The following is a 24,235-nucleotide window of genomic DNA, read 5'->3' as shown; positions in this document are numbered from 1 at the left end:
AGTTATATATATGTGTATATATATACATATATGTACATACATTTCTGATATGGTTATAGTAAAACAATATATTTAAATTAAAGGAAATTCTAAAAAAAACCTTTAGCAATGTTTTGGAGCCTCTTTTGGCTCAATTTTTTTTTTGTTTTGAGTGAAGACGCGGTGTTTGCCCGGCGCCAGACGCCGGGGGCGACGCCCCAGTGATCACGGTCACCCAGGACTCCTCCCCCCTCCTGCGCCCCACGCGGACCACTGGCCTGTTTCAACCGGCCTCCGCGGGAGAGCGCTAGAGGCGGCCCGCGGACACGAGGTCTTCATTAGTACAGGACACGTTGTTGGTTGGATTCACAATTTAAAAAAAAAAAAGCGGGGGTTGTCTGTAAAGTCGGTTTACGGACGATAATTTTACGTGATAACGTCATAAGAAAACATTGATAAAAAATTGCATACTATTTTAATTTTCAAATATTATTTACAGTTTTTACAAATATAATTTAAATAATTTGTTTAAATATAATCACGAACAATTAGTTATAGAAATAAACTGAAATCAAATCAATGTCAATAAATTTTAAATTTAAAATGACGAAATCGGACAAATTAATCAAATTTTTTAAATTGCTGCTTTTAAAAAGCCCCGCCTTAAAAAAATTTTTTGTTGATATTATAGAAGATTTTCTCGCACGGTGGTTGGCCGGTGGTTCTTGCACGCTCGGGCTCAGGCGGGAACGCGACAATTTTTCGTTGCGTGCAGCCGGCGTTCATCGGTTTATAAAGACGTTTATCACGTCGAGAAGAAAAATTGGGAACCGCCGATGTTAGGGCTCCCTGGACGGCGAACCAGCCTCGCACGCAGGTGAGTTGTGAGCTGTGTCGTCCTGTGTAGCTCAGGGTGTCCGCAGTTAGTACTTTCGTACTAGATCTAGGACTTTCGTAAGTTTTTATAGTGGCCAAGTACATTCACCCTCAGATCTAGTACTTTTTTCCTTTAATATAATATTATTACAGTAACTCCAATATGTTTTATTATTAAGCATAATTATTTTTAAAAACTATGGAATGTACGTGTGTGTGGTGTAATATTTAAGTTAGAGCATTGCAATTTCATAATAACTTCCTAAATTGTTAAAAACCATAACAAATTATAATTTAGTACTTTTTTTTCCTTCAAATCTAGTACCTTTTTCTCGCCTAAGTTGGTACGAAATATTTTTTTTTCCTTGTGGACACCCTGGTGTAGTTGCTGTCCGGCTTCACGGCTGAGAAGCTGTTGCGGCAAAAGCAGCTGCCCGTTGCGACACAGCTGCGGTGGTTTCCGGGCGGTCGGGCACTCACGCGAGGAGGAGGGGGGAGGGGGCGTGGACTGTCGCTGGACGTAACAGCAGAGGAGGAAGTACGACCTTTGAATATATATAGGTACTGTATAGAAGTCGCGAGTGGATAGGATTTACTCTACGTTTTTCAGAAGCGTATGATGAGCAGCTTGGGAACTTCACCGCTGCAGTGCGCTGCCGTAACGCCCTGTATCGTCTTAGTTGTTATTTACACGTTAGAGCGCAGCTCTGTCGCCCGCTGTCATTCCCCGCACCCCCCACCCATCATTCACTGCAGCTCAAAGTCGTTCCACGGGAGGGGGAAGGGGTGTTTGAAGAGTTCGACACTTGTCTGCCAGGGACCACCACAAGTCGATGCCCTAGAGATGGTGGCGATTGCGGCGGTGAATTAACCAACTACCTCAAAACCGTATTAGAAATTTTAACCTGGGCTGGCGACTTCTATACAGTATATATATTCAAAGGTACGACCTGTTCGCCGCTGACACGCCCCAGGTTCGCGAGACACCCCGCTGTGGTGGCGATATGAGGTTGATGTCGGGTGCTTGGGTCTAGTTAGGCCCCTGCGCTCGTCGCGAGTCAGCGGGGCGCTAATGGGCAGCGCGGGTGAAAGCCGACAGCCGGGTTCGGGAGCGCTCGCCCAGGCATGCGCGGACACGCTGATTGTCATGCGGAGCGCGGATTGTTCCGACCTCACCTTCCCCTATCAGGGTAAGGGTGGGAGAAACTTCCAGTTCGATTTATATACATTCCAGAGCATCATTTAAAACAGAACTGCTAGGGATCAATCACTCCCTCTTTGTTTGATCGGGAAGGTATTGCTAGGGACTGGAAAAAAATTCGCGGTTTCAATGACCACTAGGGCTAGACTCCACGATTCTCTATGCACTCGGGCAACTATCACCTGGTCATTGGCTACCGACTCGGGACACCTGTTTACTGCGATTCTTATGATTCGATACTTCTTTTGTTGAGTGTTTGCCATTTGGCTCAAGAGTCCTTCAGGTAAATTGCGGTCCAATCACTGACGCGGCATTAAGCTAAACGAGTTTGGATTCCAGCCTGTCTCGAAAGGAATCCGCGAATTTTTCCGGTCTCTAGGTATTAGTGGCTTCGGCAATGACCAGCGGCTGGGGCCACCAACCCAGCATAGTCACCGCCTCAGCCCCTGTAGCCACGCTCAGCTGACCAGACAGTTGGCTGTGTCATGAGCCCTGAGACTTCATCAGCACTGCTGGCGCCTTCCCCGATCTACCACATCACATCACACCTGGGGACTTGTTAAAACTCCCGGTGAACCCGTGGTCCGGTGGAGGCCTGCTAGCTGTCCAGGCTAGTACCGGAGCTGTGTCGTCGCTCACCACGTCGACTCCGCATCGGGCTAGGGAACCCTTGGAGCCTGAGCGAGGCCCCAGTCGCGACAAGTCACACTCGAGTACAACCCGCCATCAGAGATTCTACCAGGGCAGCCCGACGGGAAACGACCAAAAGTCGCCCCCGAAACAACCAGTGTCACCCAAAATCAATGCGGACAGCAATGTCCAAGGCCCCCAACCCCCCCCCCCCCCTCCCGCATGGTAGACTGTTTTCTACTCTGTCCAACTCTTCTTCCGGAAACCATTCTTCTGTTTCCCGTAACCAACCTGCACGCTTAATGCATGACTTTTGCACCCCGCATGAAAGAGCTCAGGGTTTTCCCTGCGTCTATGCAGGTTTTACCTGGGCCCAACGCATCTAGTTTTAGTCTAGAATAGTCAGTGAGGGGAGTTAGTCATGGCGCCAATCGCTGCCATGGCCGGCCAATCCCCCTCCTATAGAGCATCCCACTCTTAGATTGCAGTGTGGAAGTAAATGGGCGCATTCTCTCTCTCTCTAACACACGCCGATTGCCGTTAGCACTGTCCTTGTTTCTTCGTGCGTTATTGCCAAATATCCATCGAAATTTAAAATTTTAATTTTTGGACCAAGCTTTTTTTCATATTGTATAGAATCAAAATACGCATCAGGCAATGCTTATTTTGAATACTTAACAATATTTTAAGTGTCCGAAAAAATTAAAAAACATAACTTATTCGCTGCGAACTGTTTTGAAGTATTCCGATATGTTTCACATCAAAAAAAGAAAACCTACTTGTGTATTTCATTCAGATTTTTTTTATTAGTAAATTAATGCCTTAGGACGCCACCGAACAAATGTTAAGACAAAAACTGTACAGGTTTCACTTAAATAATTTTTTTAATATATTGAAATGCATTTTCTCACAAACTGACACATCAAAAAGTTGACCCGCGGAAAAAAAATTTTCTATTAAAGATAGATGGGGGACGAAAGCGAGAAAAATGTTCACAATGAATTGAATTAGTTTTTAAAAGCAGCTTCATCTCAATTGCTTCTACAGTTTCCGTGGAAATAGCTGTTAAAGATGTGTCTTATCAGTACAAGAGCGCGCGCTGCCGTCGTAAGAGGAAACAGGGTCGTGTGTTTAGATAAGTGGGGTTCTGTCCTACAAGCAATTTCAAATACATGGCTTCCTTAGTCAACAAAAAATATTATAATCGATTCTTGAACATAATATGTAAAATGTATGAAATAAATACGAAGGAATTTAATAGCGATCATGGTACAAAATTTTGAATTATTTTTCTATCCTTCTCACCAAGCATCTTATCAAACATTGTTTTAGACTTAGTTTTGAAAAATAATTATGATATTATTACAAACAATTTAAACAGATTTGATAAGGTGTCTACTAAGGCAGTTGCGTTTTTTGTCCGGTGAAAATTTTTTTCGAACCCATGCAGTTATGGCTGGTCGTATCAAAAATGTATTTAGAAAACATTTTTCGGCATTAGGTAATCCGAGTTATCATACGTTAAAACGGATTCGATATTATTCATATTATGGGAGATGTTGCGATTTTTCTGTTTTTAAAAAAATCTTCCCCATTTCGAACCAATTGTTCGGATTTTTCCCATAACTTACTCGACCGAGAATTTCCATTACCGTATTTTATTTATCATTTTGGACATGACTTGTCCAAAAATACGGCATTTATCGGGCCCATGAAAATGTTATATATATATTATATATATACCTATATAACCTATATATATACCTATATAGGATTTTTAGAACAGAAAAGAAAACTGTAAGAAAATTTCGTCTACAATAGGTAGTTTTTATTTGAAATTTACATAAAAGTGGCATTATTACAAATTTATATGTGTAATAGTATAAAATATTATAAATTAAGATATTATTTCTTAAAATGCTTCTTGTTCGATCCAAATTACAAAAACACGCATCTCCTGAAATTCGTAATGTGTTAGAGATTTGGCAACAGCGCGCGCCATAAGCCGTGTACTGCAATCTAAGAGTGGGACGGGCTATAGCACATGATGCATGCTACCCCTCCTGCATGTTTAGAGCGTATGGGCTTCGGCCTGAGACGCACTTAGTCTCCCTCCCTAACCCGGAACCCTCCCCAACACACTTAGTTTTAGTTAAGTAAGGGGAAAAAATCGGATTTCAGTGTAGTCATAGAACAAGGAGGGAGACATAGAGGTGCGATTCTTAAGTGGAAACTGAAACCACGTTTTTACACGACAAAAACGCTAAATTCAAAGACTTGTGTTTGCTTTACCAACGTTGGCCTTTTTTCCATTAGCTGATTTCTAACTTAAACTTTTTTATTATTATTTCATGTTAATCAGCACTACCAGATTCGCTTACTTCTCTCCTAGCTGGACATCGATGGCTCTCGGTCGTAGAGGGGGCGTGTCCAAATAACATGCGGTCCAATCACGAACACGGTGCGAGAATACGAATATTTGGATTCTAGCTTGCGACCAAATGTTTCCCGGGAGGTAAGGAGTTTATTTTATTAGCGTGTGTGAGTCACGTCATCGTATCAGCTGTTCCCCCCCCCCCCACACACACACACCCATTTTCCGCCAACACGATCCGTCCGCATGCAGTCAGCGAGGGTTAGCGATCGATCGATATGACTCACAGCACTTAGGAAAGCCACGTCAACCCCAGCCACGCAAGGGCCTTTCGAAGACGACAATCAGAACAAATTGACCGTGATTATTGAATAGCATTTAATATACTATTCAAATAATCACCTTGAACAATTTAAGTAAAAATGTTATTTACGAAAACCAATTTTGAAGTTATATTTATATTTATGCAGGCGCGTCATGAAAAAAAAATATATGAGAGTGAATTATTTAGGTGCGCGTGGATCACGAAACGAAATTTTCACAGGATGAAAAAAAAAGCTACACGAAATTTAACGTAGAACTCTCACTAATAATACAGAGAATCATAAATATGATAAATAAAATATTCCCTTTTAAAGTAACAATATTTCAAGACGCTAATCCCACACCTACTTTCGACGCCCGCCGCTAGAATACGCTGCCTGAATCGTAAACATTGCTTATTACAATTATGTGCAGATAGCAGCACGAAACAACAAGAAATTTTAAAATTATAGAAACGGCTCCAATACAAGTTAATAAAACGCGAAATTAACCCTATACCCCGGCTTTGGACCTGATTTTTTTACAATGAATTTTAATAAAATACTGCCCATCTTGTTAAAATTCACTAAACAGTTAATACTATAAAGTTGCAAATGCTTTTTGAGTTTTCGTTCACGTCATCCGCCACAGACGGCAGCCCCGCGGTTATAACACACTTTCGTTCTTTGACTTCCGTCACGAAACTACTCCCACAAAATGCCGTACACCGAAGATGTTAACACGTCAAAAATTATTTGAAATAAAGTACCTTTTTTTTATTTAGACGCATCAAAAATAAAAACGTAGAGTTAAATTTGTTCCGTCATGATATTTCCCACGGGGTCGTTACCACAACGCCGAAATACCATAACGCCGAATGACAAAATTGACCACAACGCCGACAGCTACAAAACTGCTGTGTACAACAACACCGAAATAACAACTGAAAGAATTTGTGTGTGTTTCTTAAATGTACCTTAACGCCCAAATACCACAATCAAACCTAACCTTACCTAACATAACCTAACCTAGCGTAATATACCCTAACCTAACTTAACCTAGTCTAACTTAACCTAGTCTAACCTAACCTAGTCTAACCTAACCTAACCTTTGTGGCAGTCCTGCAATGGCATTTTTCGGCGTTAGTGTATTTCGGCGTTGTGGTAATTCGGCGTTGTGGTACACAGCAGTTTTCTAGCTGTCAGCGTTGTGGTCAATTTGGCATTTCGGCGTTGTGGTATTTCGGCGTTATGGTGAGTCCCCTTTCCCACACACCTGTCGCCTAAAGCACCATTAGAGCGAACACCGCCGGCATCAGTGCAGCTAGCGACCAGCATGGCAACTGTGATCACGGCCGGCATCAGTGGCAGCTAGCGACCAGCATGGCAACTGCGATCATGGCCGGCATCAGTGGCAGCTAGCGACCAGCATGGCAACTGTGATCACGGCCGGCATCAGTGCCAGCTAGCGACCAGCATGGCAACTGCGATCACGGCGTCGCTTTGCGCAAGCGCCGTGCGTTGTCGCAAGGGGGGAACCGCAGAGAGCATGTTTGTTTACCCGCAGACATCCGCCAGTCACTCCGCGGACTATGAACCCCTTCGCCAGACGCGGCGCGACGCCACGATACTAACTTCAAGTTGGTGACCGCGCTTTATGCCGTGGCGGGCCTGCGCACAGAGAAAGGCTTCTTTGCCCCGAGGAAGAAATATTTGGTTGGACGCGGCGAAATAAATTATACATATACCTATACATAGGGATTGGAAAAATTCGCGAGTTCATTGACCTTCAGGATATACTCCACGATCCTCTGCCTACTTGGGCAAACGGCGCCTGTTCATTGGGTGCTGAATTTTGAGGTGTCTCAAGTGGGTAACTTGTGATTGGATACTTTTTTGACTGATGGTCTCTAATTGGCCAAGAGTCCTACGTATTAATAGTGAACCAATAGCAGAAGCAGCACAAAGGTATAATTATTTGAATTTTAGCATATCACGAAATGAACTCGCGAATTTTTCCGGTCCCTACCTATACATTTGCTGTTGATTCAAACGAATATTTTGTAGCATGAAAGGATTTCTTTGGACCCAATAAAATGATTTTTGCCGAACTCAACTGTAAGTACATTTTGCTGGGTTTCTAAAGAATCAAAATTTGTTACTCACCAAAATATTTTGTCGCAGTAAGTAAATATTTGTTTAGCCATGTATAAACAAATGTTTGCTTGATTCCAAAAAACGTTTTTTTTTTCCCCTCCGTGTAGACCATTTAATTTTACGAGGGATAATAGTTAGAAAAGGGGCCTTTCAAGGAGGGAGGGGGGGGGATGGGATGGAGTGTATGGAATGGCCCTCAGACCTTCGCCCGAAAAAAATAGGCATATGTTTCGGACTTATTCTAAATCTTCTTAATTGCGCTTCTTCAATCTTCACTTTCAATGGCTTTTAAGTTTAGTTTTTTTTTATTTGCAGCAATCGAATTCGTCTCGAAAAAAAAAATGTTTTTTAGAAGAAAATCGTAACGTAAAATGTTCAAAAGAGTAATGATAATGGGTAGGCACCTGAAAAATTCGCGGTTTCGATTACCTCCAGGATATAGTCTACACAGTCCTCTGTATACTCGGGCAAATACCGCCAGTTCGTTGGCTGCTGACTTTGTGAGTCGTCTCAACTGGTTTGCCCGTGATTCGTCACTTCTTTGGTTAAGGGTTTCTTATTGGCTCAGAGTTGCCCAGACGAACAGCGAGCCAATAGGAAAAGCAGCTTAAAGGTATGAGTATATGAATTTCAGACTATCGCGAAACAAATCTGCGAATTTTTCCGGTCTCTAATGATTAGAGACCTGAAAAATTCGCGGATTCATTTCGTGTTATGCTAAAGTTCAAATAATTATACCTCAGTGCTGCTTCTGCCATTGGTTCGCTGTTAACCTGGAGGACTGAGGGCCAATTAGAGACCCTCACTCATAGAAGTGTCGAATCACAGGCCCGCACAATCGAGACGACTCACAAGTCAGCAGCCAATGTACAGATGGCATTTGCCCGAGTGTGTGGAGGATATTGGAGTCCATCCTGTAGGTCATCGAACCCGCGAAGTTTTCCGGTCTCTACTAATGATGGAGTTTCACCCTCGGCAAAAATAAATATTAATGAGAAACAAACAAACTTCTCTGGGGGAAATTAGAGATGATTGAATGCGATGTGTAGCCGCGACAGTTTCGAGAAAACCTTCCATGGAAACGCTGATGGTTTTTGTGGCGGTGTTTTGGCACCCCTGCTCCAGGCGACCAACCCGCCGGCACTAATCCCTCCGGCGGCCGTGTGACGACTGCGGGGGTCCGCAAACAGGCGCCTACCTGGAATCACTAATCAGGAGATAAAGGAGATCAGGAGATAACAGCCAGTCTGTAAAACATCGGCGCCTCTACATCGCGCCGAGCTAGGCCGCCGTGCAGAAACGTTACTCAACATCGCTCCAGATGAATAAAAGGCGCGCACTGTACCACACGAATAGTTAAGAGACCGAAAAAAATTCGCGGATTCATTTCGTGATAGGCTGAAATTCAAACATGAGTACAATTCTGCTGGTTCTGCTATTGGCTCGCAGTTTAACTGGAACTCTCTGGGCCAATGAGAGACTATCTACCAAAGAAGCGTCGAATCACTAGCTACCCAGTGGAGACGTCTCAGAATTTAGTACCCAATGAACACGCGTGATTACTTGAGAAATGCAGAGGATAATGGAGGCTATCCTAGAGGTCATTGAATTCGCGAATTTTTCCGGTCCCTACGAATAGTGCGTCGTCCAATAATTCTGTTTTTCCCGTTACTCTGGCTTCCAAACTGGTTATACATTTAATTTCACAATAATAATCTTCAATTTCTTTTCTTTTCTTCTTCCACTCGGCAATGTTGATGTTCCAACTCCCAGTTCATCAACTACATACATATCTACTTCAGTGTCTTTCTTCTCCTTTACCAATTCCATTAATAGTGTCTATAACATTTTATCCATTTAAACCACGGCCTTCTTTTCGCTTGGATGCAATTTTAATGCTACGCTCGTAAACACTTCAATAAAAAAAAACTATATATGTGTAGCAATAAGGTTAAACAAAAAAAACAATCAGGTTGAACCACACAGACAACAAACAAAATGACATACTCAGTATTGTTTCCAAATGTGCAAAAATAACCGTAGCAAATGTGTTGTAAAAATTTACAATATATTTCGTGTGGTATCACGAACGATTCCTTGGCCACTGGTTTTTAAAATTAATATTTTGTAAAAGTACAACAAAAATTTTTGTTTATATAATTGTATTCTATGTTTTCAACTTTTGACGTGATAATGTCTAATAAATCGATGAACGTCAGCTGCACACAGGAAAAAGTGTCCCGTTACGCACATTGTTCCGTTACGCTGTGTCCCGTTACGCTCATTGTACGCTTTCGCCGCATCTATCTCTCTTCCACTCGACTGTTTATAAAGTGAAGTGAAAAGTTAATGTGGTTTTCATTGCTTATTACAACAACAATTTCGGCAATAAAGGTTAATTATTCTTGCATTTTAAAAATCTGATTACTAATATAATTTCAAGTATTTATTCTTTTATTATTAAAACAAAACTGATTCAATTTTATTCATATAGTATGCAATCATTTCATCAATGTTTTGTTATGACGTCACGTTAAACTATCGTCCGTTTTTGCTGAGATGAATCTGCAGCGGACGTGGGTCGGTAGAATTCTGACTCACGCTGTATACGAGCCGGTAGGAGGTTTGTGCCCGCAATTTTTCCTGTGTTCGCGACGTCTGCTCCGACCGCAAGAGTGCGTGGCGCGGAAGTGTCCGGCGGAGGCGCTATTGTGAGAGCAGTACCGCGAACAGGATAAGTCATTTCTCGCAGGCCGTCGACTTGACGTGGATGTTTCTGCCGCAGTGACGGAAATAGCGCAGGCATAGTCTTTTCCTGGACTGTCAGTCAACTGAAACATCACGGTTGGTAAGGGAAAAAAAGAAGAGCGTGCACGTACTTTTGCAAGCGCGTTAGGAGCTATGCTTACTTAGCGTAATAAAAAAAACTATAATTTTGCATGCAAATAATTAAAATAAATAAAATAAATGATAAATGTTTTTGATCTATTTTAGAAACCGGAAAAATTCGCGGATTCATTTCGCGATATGCTGATATGCAAATAATTGTACCTTTATGCCAATTCTGCTATTGGTTCACTGTTAACCTGGAGGACTGTGGGCCAACTATAGATCCTCAGTCAAAGCAGTATCGAATCACGAGTCTCCCAGTTGAGACGTCTCACAAGTCAGCAGCCAATGAACAGGTGACGTTTGCCCGAGTGTGCACAGGATCGTGGAGTCTATCCTGGAGGTCGTTGAATACGCGATTTTTCCCTATCTATTACACATAATTTAATATAATGCCTTGTTTATTAATAGTGCCAGACCTGCAGCAAATAGTTTCTCCTGTGAAATAATAAATCGTATTTTAGCATTGAATTATTTCTTTCTTTCTTTCAGAATGACTGAAACAGTTATAGTCATGTAAATAAACACTAAAACTTTTTGAAAGAAATAATTTTGAAATGAAAGTAAATATTTAAACTTATTATGATTAACGACGGTATACAAAATGTAATTTAAAATGCGAGCAAGCCTAGTAGTAAGTATAAATCTGGCAACAGCGGACGGCATCTACTCCGTGTTGCAGTCCACGAGTGAAGCACGCTATAGTTTATAGTTAGGGCCATGCATATTTCGCGGAAAAATTTTGAGACAAGCTGAAAGTTAAGACAATGTAGCATCGTCTGTGTTTCGTGATTGGGTAAGTTTCTTCCAGGTACATGACGATTGTTACAACACCAATCACAATAATTCAGTGCGGAAGCAAATACGTCCTGAGTGGCTCGGTCAAAAAAAGGCAACGACTTCTCTCGCAGACGGCCGCCAATCACGAGGAAGAGAGACCGCTGGTTAGGGTATACTTAGTTGCAGTCTAAAGCTGGGTTTACGATTGATTTCCTTAAGAATTATAACTTAACATCGAGCACACGATTAAGTCAAAACTACATTTTCCAGTTTATGATATACATAGAAATCGTTAATTCTAACCAATCACAGCACAAAACACATGGTCGGCCATTGTTCGAAACGGAGAAGCAGGTTTGAAATAGGTTATTGACAAATGGGATATCTATTTTTCGAAATGGATGATGATTACAAATGACAAATATACGAATTATAACCCAAAATACTGCCTCGCTCGGTCCAATAATAAGACATAAACTTCCGGCTGAAAGGTTCCGGTTTGTTGTGATTGGTCGCTTCCCTTAAGTCTTAACGAAAAATATAAAATATAACCATTTCTGTTAAGTCTTAAGTCATCATATGGTTCGCACACGACCCGTCAAAATTCATACACGACAATCATAAACCATTCCACTAGTTTACATAGAGTCATATGGTAAGTATCCGACTAAGTCTTAAGTCTTAATTCTTAATTTTCAATCGTAAACCCACCTTAATAGGTGGTCAGATTTTTTTCGCGAAAAATGCCCTGCCCCTATTTATAGTAGAGGATCACGGCGTTCTGGCAGTGTGTGTGTGTATGTACTCGCGCTATCTGAGGCGAGCCGGGGTCTAGGGCGAGACCACGCCTAGAGCTTTGAATATATATACTGTATAGAAGTCGCCAGCCCAGGTTAAAATTTCTAATACGGTTTTGAGGTAGTTGGTTAATTCACCGCCGCAATCGCCACCATCTCTAGGGCATCGACTTGTTTGTGGTCCCTAGCGGACAAGTGTCGAACTCTTCAAACATCCCTTCCCCCTCCTGTGGAACGACGTTGAGCTACAGTGAATGATGGATGAGGGGTGCTGGGAATAACAGCGGGCGACAGCGCTGCGCTCTAACGTGTAAATAACAACTAAGACGATACAGGGCGTTACGGCAGCGCACTGCAGCGGTGAAGTTCCCAAGCTGCTCATCATACGCTTCTGAAAAACGTAGAGTAAATCCTATCCACTCGCGACTTCTATACAGTATATATATTCAAAGCCTAGAGGGACCAGTTTGTTTTAGGGGGGGGGGGAAGTGGAGGGGGGGAAGTCACGCGATCAGCGACCAGCGCTGCAGTGCGGGCGGCGTGGCAGCCAGCTGTCACGCGCTCTGTCACGCGCTCTGTCACGCGCTCTTATCTCGCGATCGCAGCCGCGTCTCCGTCTGTCGTTCAGCGGTGGAGATCCTGAACATGTCGCGGAATCATAGGGCCATGCTTTTTTTCTTTCTTCCAAACCATCTCTGGACACTTCCAAACCATCTCTGGACACTTCCAAACCATCTCTGGACAGCCTCGTGACACTACTACTAGGAAGTTAGAATGTAGCGTAGTTTCTACGGAGATCAAGTTATCCGGAGTGGTTCCCGCGGCAGTTTGGTTTTCTGGAACTACTAAGAACTCTACGTTTATCTACGGCGCGTTCAATGTTTTTTTTGTTTGTAAGTCCGTAAATGTGCTGTAAATGCCAACGGCGTAGAAGATACCACAAGCTAGTGTCGCTCTGAAGCGGCCAGCCGTTTGGACAGGCAGGAATGCAGTCAGCTAACGGCTGGACCAGTCGGGCTAAATGGTTGTCGGGGTCACGGGTCAACGCCGACACCTCTTCCCCTTCCAGAGACACCTCTTCCCCTTCCATAGACGCCTCTTCCCCTTCCATAGGGGCGACTGAAATGCTGCCCCTTGGAAGGGCAGCCCTTCAGGATTTTTCTGGCAATGGTTTGTTTGAACAGCGACTAGAAGGGCAGCCCATCAAATTTCTGAAAACATGTTTCTTGAAGTGTTTAAATAATCCTGAAAACTTGCCCCTTGGAAGGGCAGCCCATCGGGATTTATCTGACAGTATTGTTTTTGAAAGGTTGTCTGAATTATTGCCCCTTGGAAGCCCTTCAGGATTTTTCTGACAGTGGTTAGTTTGTAAAGTGACCTAACCTAACCTAACCTAACCTAACCTAACCTAACCTAACATAACTTAACCTAACATAACTTGACCTAACCTAACCTAAACCCTTCCATAGACGCCTTTTCCCCTGTCCAGAGACACTTGGCAGGTCACGCACACTTCAGTAATCCACTCGAGCGATAAAACAAACAATTTTATATAATCCAATCGAACGATAAAACTGAACAATAGATAAAGACATGCATATTTCGCGGAAAAGATTCCGAGACTTAGCTGAAAGTTAAAACACTGTAGCACCGTCTGTGTTCCGTGAATGGGTGAGTTTCTTTCAGGTACATGACAATTGTTAATACTGCCAATCACAGTAATTCATTGCGGAACCAAATTCGTCCTGAGTGGCTCAGCTAAATAAGGCAACTACTTTTCTCGCAGACGGCCGCCAATCACAAGGCAGAAACCGCTGGTGCGGGTATACCTTGTTGAAGTCTAACAGGCGTTCAGATTTATTCGCGAAAAATTCCTGCCCCTAAATAAAGTACTTAAGGCTCGATCACACACATGTTTATTTATTTATTTTTGATGCGTAACATCTTATAGCTCTCGGTATACGGCATTTGGTGGGAGTAATTTCGTGAATGCAAGGGAAGTCCATGGAAAGGAAATGTGTAACCACGGTGCTGCCATCTGTGGCGGATGGCCCGAATCAAAGTTCACAAAGACAAAGAGAAACTTTATTGTATTGACTGTTCAGTTAATTTGAACAAGATAGGCGAAATTCCTTGTTGAAAATCAGGTCCAAAGCCTGAGTTTATTATTTTTTCAAGTTTTTTCCCCTTCGCTTTTATCGGAGTAGCTTCATTATGTAGTTAAAAATTTCGCACTGAAAATCACTCCAATCGTCTTATTAATTTATTTGTATTAATTATTTGCATGCAAAATTAAATACTTTTTTATAACGCCAATTAAGTTAACTCTTAACGCTCGTACATACGTTCACGCAGCCTTTTTCTTTTTAGTCATTATACAGATTTATAGAGAAAATAAACCTTCAGTGCATCAAATTTTGTAGTCACATATCTTGCCGCTAGGTTATTTCTCACCCTCTCGTCCGTTGATTATGTTTAGGGACACCTGTATTTCGCGATTTCATTTCATGTCAAGGTATTTCACAAAACACTGTAGCTTTTTCTAAGTCATGGCTAGAGACCCGGAAAATTCGCGGGTTCATTTCGTGTTATGCTAAAATTCAAAAATTATACCTTAGTGCTGCTTCTGTCATTGGTTCACTGTTAATCTGGAGGACTGAGGGCCAATTAGAGACCCTCACTCATAGAAGTGAGGCTTGCCCGAGTGCGTAGAGGATATTGGAGTCTATCCTGGAGGTCATTGAACCCGCGAATTTTCCGGGTGTCTAGTCATGGAAAATTGTGAGGGTTCAGCAGTACGGTGACCACATTCTCATTGGCCCCGTCAAGAGCGGGACGACACCTCTCACCGACCTCAGCCAATAACCACAGGAGAAAAGCTACAGTATTTTGTGAAATACCTTGAAACGAAATGTATTCGCGAAATACAGGTGTCCCTAATTGTGGTTACGTGTCGGGAAAATACGCTCTCGTTCGCGCTATCCGCAATAGCTGCATTCCACGGCGGTTACTCGCTTGGTCCACCCCCACCCCGCCGCGACCGACCGTGTTAGCGTAACTCGCAAGGTCGCGGAGGAGGGCGTTACCTTGGTTACGACCGGCTGGGCGGCTGAGTCACGGCCGGCCATGTGATGCTGACTCAGAGGAGAAGCCACGCGCCCAGCAGTCAGTGAACCCCCTATCCTTCATCATTCCGTCTCTCACTTCCCCTCCACCGCCTTGTTCCATTCCTCCTGCTGCTGGCGCGCATGCGCAGTGTCGGCCCCGCGCGCGTCGAACGTCTTTCCCCGCCATTTGCCCATTTCCCGCGCGCGCGCGCAGTGTTGCCAACATCACCGCGACAATTGCCCCACGTGCGCGGACGAATAAATCACGTTACATTATCACTAGGGATAGGAAAAATTCGCGGGTTCATTTCGCGACAGGCTAAAATCCAAATAGTTACACCTCAGTGCTGCCTCTGCTATTGGCTCACAACTCACCTGGATGACTCTGGGTCAATAAGAAACGCCCGACCAAAGCTTTATCGAATCACAGGCTGCTACGTTTTGACGTCTCACAAGACGGCAGCCAATGGGTGGGTGGCATTTGACCGAGTGTACGTAGAACTATGGAGTTTATCCTGCAGGTCATTGAACCCGCGAATTTTTCCTATCCCTAATTATCACTAGGGGCACTGCAGAAAGGAGGAAGTGGGGGGTTAAAAAAAAACTTTCATTACGTACTATTCCGACACCAACACACTGACATATGGTCGTAGGCACCGCGTGGCTTCTCACTAGAGACCGGAAAAATTCCCGGATTCATTTCGTGATAGGCTGAAATTCAAACATGTGTATAATTCTGCTGGTTCTGCTATTGGCTCGCGGTTTAACTGGAGCTCTCTGGGACAATGAGAGACTATCAACCAAAGAAGCGTTGAATCACAAGCTACCCAGTGGAGACGACTCACAATTTAGTAACCAATGAACACGCGTGTTTACTTGAGAAGTGCAGAGGATGATGGAGGCTATCCTAGAGGTCATTGAATCCGTGAATTTTTCCGGTACCTACTTCTCACACAGTAACACACTTGTGTGATTGAAACACTCGTGCTAGATTACCATTGCAATTGATTATTTTATGTGTAACATCTTGGCTCTCGGTGTTTTCAATGTAAAAAAAAAAAAAAAACAACACTAAAGGTTTGTCTGAACAAAAACTACGATAAACATGGTTTCACAGCAGCCATCTTGTACGTCCAAAACCACTGTGCTATAATCTGGGAAAAAAAAAAAAAAAAACCCTACTGGAAGCTATACACAAGTTTTTCACGAAAACATTTATCAAGACATTTCTCAAAACACTATAGTTCAACACAAGCATGGCTCCAAGGAGTCTTAAAAGTCAAACTATACTTTCACAAAACGTTTTATGAAAGTAACTAAGTTCATTATTTGAAACAATAACTTTTTTTAAAAAAAAAAATACATTGCTTATCTCTTATTTATTTAATTTTTTTTTGTAACGGCCTCCATCTTTGTAAGATAGCCCTTTCCGAAAAGTCTTTCTGGAGCTGCCCTTAGATCAGCAGTGCAGTAGCCGCGTCCTCATTGGTCCAGTCAAGAGCAGGAATGTGCATTTTAACGATTACAAGCAACAATAAAGCAAACTGAGCGAAATATTAACATAGTGAGTAGTAATCAAACAGCCAATTTCCCCCGGCAAAATACAGGTGTCTCAACTTACAGAAAAAAAAACAATTTGGCAACATGTTTCTCAGTAATTTACTTTAAAAAGAATTTTTTCTGTGAGAAAAAGTAGTCCAAAACAACATTATTCCGCTCACGTTTATGAAGTTAAACCTGTTGTCACAAACCAACGGAACTTATGCACGCAGGGCATACGTGAAACAGAGTGGGAAAGGGGAAAAAGGGGGGGGGAGGAAAATCCCAGGGAAACGGTGAAGTTTAGAGATTAATTTTTTTAATGCATGAGTAGAGACCGGAAAAATTCGCGAATTCATTTCACGATAGGCTATAATACAAATAGTTATACCTCAGTGCTGCCTCTGCTATTGGCTCACAACTCACCTGGATGACTCTGGGCCAATGAGAAACACCCGACCAAAGCTTTGTCGAATCACAGGCTGCTACTTTGGGACGCCTCACAAGACAGCAGCCAATGAGTGGGTGACATTTGACCGAGTGTACGTAGAACTATGGAGTTCATCCTGGAGGTCATTGAACCCGCGAATTTTTCCGGTCCCTATGCATGTGTGTACCCTGAAAGTAGGATGAAAGTTACAAGTCTGTCGTTTGTAGAACCCACTGAAAATCTTACAAGTCATGCGATATGCGCAAATCAATTTTACAATAATTCTGTACACGGAGGTACAGAACACCATGTCCCTTTGTTTATGAAATATATGTATTGTTATATTGCTATTATGTCCTAAGAGTAATTTTATACAAAAGACCTACAAAAATATTTAAATAATAAATGAAAACAAATTATAAATTTGAAAATATTATTTTTTCCTAAAAAAATAAGTTATTAATAGGGGCAGGCATTTTTCGCGAATAAATCTGAACGTCTGTTAGACTGCAACAAGGTATACCCGCACCAGCGGTTTCTTCCTTGTGATTGGCGGCCGTCTGCGAGAGAAGTAGTTGCCTTATTTGGCTGAGCCACTCAGGACGCATTTGGTTCCGCAATGTGATTGGTGTTTTAACAATCGCCATGCACTCGAAAGAATCTCACCCATCCACGAAACACAGACGGCGCTACAGTGTTTTAACTTTCAGCTAGTCTCGGAAACTTTTCGCGAAATATGCATGTCTTTATTTATTAAATACATAAAGCAGTAATTACTAGCGAAGATATCCAAAAACAGATAAAAGTTGAAAAAAATCGAAAAGATGCTCGCCTGAAAATTACCATTTAGTGACACCGTGTCCTATACCCCAGGGGTATGGAATTATGGTCACGGCAACGTTAAGTCTAGATTTCGTTTTGAAAAAGTTTAACATTGAGCGACTGGGAGGGGCCCTGACCGCCCCCCCCCCCCCCCTACCACCAACAAGTTGCTCTAGACGGTCCCGTCTGCAGTTGCCTGGTTGGCGAATACGTAAACTCCCGTTGCGTTGCGTCAGGGCAGTTCATCGTGCAAGTCACGGTCTGCGCAGCTGGTTCTTTCGCGTTGCGTTCTGCGTCTCGCGGATATGCGCTCCCTTGTGCCTCATTGGCCCCAGGGCACTTCTGCCAACTGAGAAAACAACCTCCGTCATGACTTCAGTCTCTTCGCGGTAGTGAGCACAGTGCACCAATTACAGCGTACTGCAGACGAATAGTTAAGTCTGCGCTCTTTAATACGGCATTATTCTTCTGGTTAGCTCCTTCTGTAATCCGTAGGGACCGGAAAAATTCGCGCGTTCAATGACCTCTAGCATGGACTCCATAGTTATACGTAGAGACCTGAAAAATTCGAGGATTCATTTCGCGATAGGATAGAGTCCAAATACTTTTGACATTATTTTGCTTCAGTGATTGGGCCACAGTTTATCTGAATGACTCTGGGCCAATGAAAAATCTTTAACAGAATAATTAGCGAATCACGATAATTCCAGTCAACAGGTGTTACGAGTCGGTAACCAGTCAGCAGATGTAATTTGTACGAGTGCGTAGAGGATCATGGAGTCTATCCTTTAGGGATTTGAAATCGCGAATTTTGCAGGTCTCTAGTTATACGTACACTCATTCAAATGTCACCCACTCATTGGCTGCTGTCTTGTGAGACGTCCCAACGTAGCAGTCTGTGATTTGATGCTGCTTTAGTTGAGTTTTTCTCACTGGCCCAGAGTCATCCAGGTGAGTTGTGAGCCAATAGCAGAGGCAGCACTGAGGTATAACTATTTGAATTCTAGCCTATCGCGAAATGAATCTGCGAATTTTTCCGGGTCTCTAGTAATCCGACTTCGATCGAGCATTCGGATTTTTTTTTCTCCATGTAACTAGGGGCAGGCATTTTTCGCGAATAAATCTGAACGCCTATTAGACTGCAACTAGCTATACGCACCAGAGGTTTCTTCCTTGTGATTGGCGGCCGTCTGAGAGAGAAGTCGTTGCCTTGTTTGACCGAGCCACTCAGGACGTACAGTATTTGCTTCCGCACTGAATCACTGTGATTGGTGTTGTATCAATCTACATGTAGGCTACCTGAAAGAACTTCACCCAATCACGAAACACAGACGGTGCTACAGTGTTTTAACTTATAACTAGTCTCGGAATCTTTTCGCGAAATATGCATGGCCCTACATATAACGTTTCCACAATAATACAACTGTGCAGTTTTCCTTGCCACAGAGCATCCAATCACAACCTGTTTTAAAATCCCATTGTGATGTATAATTTTTTTTTTTGTTTCCGTTAAACCTATACTAACGTTCGATTGTCTCGAACTGCCGGATCATAGAGCCCTCACTGTTTTTCAACCACTCAGAAAATATTTTTCGGTACTTTTACAAAAGATTCCTTTGGGAACCAGTTGCCAATAAATTGTTTGTAATACTACAAGAAAGATAGTGTAACTTTGCCATTGTAGAACAGGGTATTCGACACTCCTTCAATGACTAAGCTTAAATTTTAACATGTCACGATGTTAGAGCACTTTTAAAATTTAAAACAAATGTCATCTGAAATGAAATTAACGCATCATCTTTCACAGTAGTTAGGGACAGGTGTTTTAAATAAATCTGAACGCCCATCAAACTGCATTAAGATATCCCCGCGCCAGCGGTTTCTTCCTTGTGATTGGCTGCCGTCTGAGAGAGAAGCCACGGGTAGAGACCTGCAAAATTCGCGGGTTAAATTACCTCCAGGATAGACTCTACTACACTCTACACTCTCGGGCAAATGCCACCTGTTCATTGGCTGCTGACTTGTGAGTCGTCTCGACTGGGTGGCCTGTGATTCGGCACTTCTATGAGTGAGGGTCTCTAATTGGCCCTCAGTCCTCCAGATTAACAGTGAACCAATGGTGGAAGCAGCGCTAAGGTATAATTATTTGAATTGTAGCATATCACGAAATGAATCCGCGAATTTTGCAGGTCTCTAGCCATGGGCCATTCAGGACGCGTTTGCTTCTGCACTGGATGGCTGCGATTGGTGTTCTGACAAGCAGACGTGTGCATGAAATAAACTTGTCCAGTTACGAAACACAGACGATGCTTCTAATGTTTTTTTTAACACACAGCTGGTCTCGAAATCTATCCGCGAAAAAAAAAAAATGACATGGCCCTATCTATCCATTCCCCGTTCTGCTACCGTTTCAGGATGGGTCAGGTCAAACGGGCTTGTAGGTTAATGGGGGAAAAAAATCAGTAAGTGGGTCGAGCTTCCCCTCCACATACAAAATGAGGCGCCGTTGCGTCATCAGCTCGCTTTCCTAACCCCCCTCCCCCCCTACACGCGACCGGGAGTCGTCGTGATGAATGAGGACGTCGCTACTTTCACTGCTTTTATATCCGCCAGCCGGCGCGGCACGGCCTCGTGCGGGTCATTACGACTTAGTTGGTCAACCTGCCGCCAGGGACCACTGCGCCAGTGGCGGTCACATGGGAGGGAAGCCTAAGATGTACATCAAGTTCTGTCCCTGCCCGAACACGCCCGAATATTCACCTTCGGCCAAACCTCGGGCTTTGTTTTATTTTTGCGCAGGAAAAAATGAATTCAAATGTTAAAAGTGGTCGGTTAGGTTAGCTACATTAAAACACTTTAAAACACTATGGACGGTTAGTTAGGTTAGTATAGCTACATTAAAATAAACAGAGAAATATAAATATATGAAACTAAACCCGAGGTTGACCAAAAGGTGAATATTCGGGCGTGTTCGGGCAGGGACAGAACTTGATGTACATCTAATAGGCTTCCCTGGGAGGCCCCAACGCTTCCCCCTTCCCCACCACACATCCCAGAGAAGAACTAGAAAAAAAACTGTAGATGTGCATGTAACTCAATTCCGCGGGAGTAACTATGCATTTATTTCGCTCGGGGGTGGCCATGTTGCCGTTGCCCGCCTTGAGAGAGAAGGAAAGGCGGTCGTCTGAGGTGTCGGGGTCTTTATTGCATAAGTACTAGTATCCGAGACTAGCCTCCAACATGGTTACTGAAAGATTCCATGATGCGTCTCAAATAGCCTTCTCTGGAGCAAGGCGAACCTCTACCTCCACTCGATACCGATGGTTTTCTAACAGGGGCTACTTTCAAGTCAGTTCTATCTTGTTTGTGTGAAAATGTATTAATTTAATTTTTTTTAAAACAAATTTCTTAAAAATCATATAAAAAACGTATTTTTTTGGTAAACGTTTCGTATCACGTATCCAAGTTGATCTTTTGATCCTGCTGGCATGATCCTATGGTACATGAAGCTTGCTGTTTAAATTTATTACGTCTACAGATCATGGACATAACATAAAAGTTGTCATAAAACAATGAATTACGATCGGAAGCAGAATACAAAAGAAAAAACCTGACATGATTTGTTTGCATAGTGATATTTTGGTCTGTCCAGGATCTTTAGACGTAGTACAGGCATCATGTACCACAGGATCAATCATACAGGACTATGCTATCAGGAGCGAGGGTATTATAGTTAGGAACTGGAAAAATTCGCGCGTTCAACGACCGCCAGGATAGACTCCACGATCCTGTGCACACTCGGGCAAACGTCACCTGTTCATTGGCTGCCGACTTGTGAGGCGTCTCAACAGGGAGACTCGTGATTCGATACTGCTTCGACTGAGGGTTATATAGTTGGCCCGCAGTCCTCCAGGTCAACAGTGAACCAATAGCAGGAGTTGCACAAAGGTGCAATTGTTTGCATTTCCAGCATGTCGCGAAATTTTCCTGTCTCTAATTATAGTTGGTATATGCAAGACGAAAAGACTGCGCGCCACTTAAGGCGCCCACACTCGTTCAATCCGAACTGTCAATTGGGACTTAACAGTCGTAACTGCCGTGTGTGAGCAAGGACTGATATGGACTGACGAGCTGATGGCTTCCCATCAGATCATACTGTGGGCTCGAGGGCCTTCAGTCAGAACTGCCGTGTGTGAACAACAGCGTCTCGCCAGTCCAAACTGACAGTCCATCAGCCGAGTGTCGTGGCAGACATCTTTGTTTATACTCTTTGGTTACTTTGCTATTTTGTTTTCCTTTTTTTTTTAATTTCTAACTAAAAAGTGCAACTGCAATTTCAACATCCAAAGTTTCTTCCATGTTCCACGATGAAACGACACATCCAACTGCGACAGCGACACCGAGAGACTGATCGTTAGAGACCTGCAAAATTCGCGGATTCATTCGGTGATAGGCTAGAATTCAAACACATATACCTCTTAAATAATTTGGTTATTGGCTTACTGTTCATCTGGACGAATCTCAACCAGTTATAAACCCTCAACCAAAGAAGGATCGAAGCAGCTAAGACGACTTACAAGTCGGCAGGCCAATGAACTTGCGTTATTTGCCCGAGTGTACAAGGGGTATGTGCAGTCTATCCTGAAGGCCATCGAAACCGTTAATTTTGCAGGTCTCTACTCCTCGTGTGTGGGGAAGGCTTCAGTCCAGACTGGAGCTGGACTGACCGTGTGTGTCAGGTCTCCAGAGGCGACACCGCGCTACAAGCACCAGCGAGCGCCTCAGACACAGACACAACCCTGACTAGGCGGGCTCAGGGTGGCCACAAGGAAAATAAAAAAATAATACGTACCAACTTGGGCGAGAAAAAAGTACTAGATTGGAAAAAAAAAGTACTATATAATAATTAGTTATGGTTTTAACAATTTTGTAAGTTATTATGACATTGCAATGCTCGAACTTAAATATCACACCACACACACACACACATACATTCCTTAGTTTTTAAAAATAATTACGCTTAATAATAAAACATATTGGAGTTACTGTAATGTTATTATATTAAAGAAAAAAAGTACTAGATCTGAGCGTAAATGTACTAGACCACTAAAAAAATTATAAAAGTACTAGATCTAGTACGAAAGTACTAACTGTAGACACCCTGGGCGGGCTCCCTCGAAACTAACCAGGACCCGGGGGTTTTGAATTATCTCCCCCCATCCTCCCCCAGATCCCCTCCAAACAAACTGGATGGCCCTGACTAGGCAGGCTCCCTCGAAACTAACCAGGACATGGAGGTTTTTGAATTATCTCCCCCCATCCTCCCCCAGATCCCCTCCAAACAAACTGGATGGCCCTGACTAGGCAGGCTCCCTCGAAACTAACCAGGACATGGGGGTTTTTGAATTATCTCCCCCCATCCTCCCCCAGATCCCCTCCAAACAAACTGGATGGCCCTGACTAGGCAGGCTCCCTCGAAACTAACCAGGACATGGGGGTTTTTGAATTATCTCCCCCCATCCTCCCCCAGATCCCCTCCAAACAAACTGGATGGCCCTGACTAGGCAGGCTCCCTCGAAACTAACCAGGACATGGGGGTTTTTGAATTATCTCCCCCCATCCTCCCCCAGATCCCCTCCAAACAAACTGGATGGCCCTGACTAGGCAGGCTCCCTCGAAACTAACCAGGACATGGGGGTTTTTGAATTATCTCCCCCCATCCTCCCCCAGATCCCCTCCAAACAAACTGGATGGCCCTGACTAGGCAGGCTCCCTCGAAACTAACCAGGACCCGGAGGTTTTTGAATTATCTCCCCCCATCCTCCCCCAGATCCCCTCCAAACAAACTGGATGGCCCTGACTAGGCAGGCTCCCTCGAAACTAACCAGGACATGGGGGTTTTTGAATTATCTCCCCCCATCCTCCCCCAGATCCCCTCCAAACAAACTGGATGGCCCTGACTAGGCAGGCTCCCTCGAAACTAACCAGGACATGGGGGTTTTTGAATTATCTCCCCCCATCCTCCCCCAGATCCCCTCCAAACAAACTGGATGGCCCTGACTAGGCAGGCTCCCTCGAAACTAACCAGGACATGGGGGTTTTTGAATTATCTCCCCCCATCCTCCCCCAGATCCCCTCCAAACAAACTGGATGGCCCTGACTAGGCAGGCTCCCTCGAAACTAACCAGGACATGGGGTTTTTTGAATTATCTCCCCCCATCCTCCCCCAGATCCCCTCCAAACAAACTGGATGGCCCTGACTAGGCAGGCTCCCTCGAAACTAACCAGGACATGGGGGTTTTTGAATTATCTCCCCCCATCCTCCCCCAGATCCCCTCCAAACAAACTGGAT

At 43.6% G+C, this 24,235-nt stretch overlaps 1 protein-coding gene across 1 annotated transcript in view; it reads right to left on the bottom strand.

The window, feature by feature from the left end:
• LOC134539919 (uncharacterized) overlaps positions 1-24,235 on the bottom strand; it is a 94,230-nt gene that overhangs the window by 56,604 nt on the left and 13,391 nt on the right. The window lies entirely within an intron of this gene.

Source organism: Bacillus rossius, chromosome 16 (genome assembly GCF_032445375.1).
Source record: "Bacillus rossius redtenbacheri isolate Brsri chromosome 16, Brsri_v3, whole genome shotgun sequence".
Taxonomy (NCBI): domain Eukaryota; kingdom Metazoa; phylum Arthropoda; class Insecta; order Phasmatodea; family Bacillidae; genus Bacillus; species Bacillus rossius.
The sequence above is the reverse complement of the archived record's forward strand: the minus strand, read 5'-3'. Positions and strand labels throughout refer to the sequence as shown.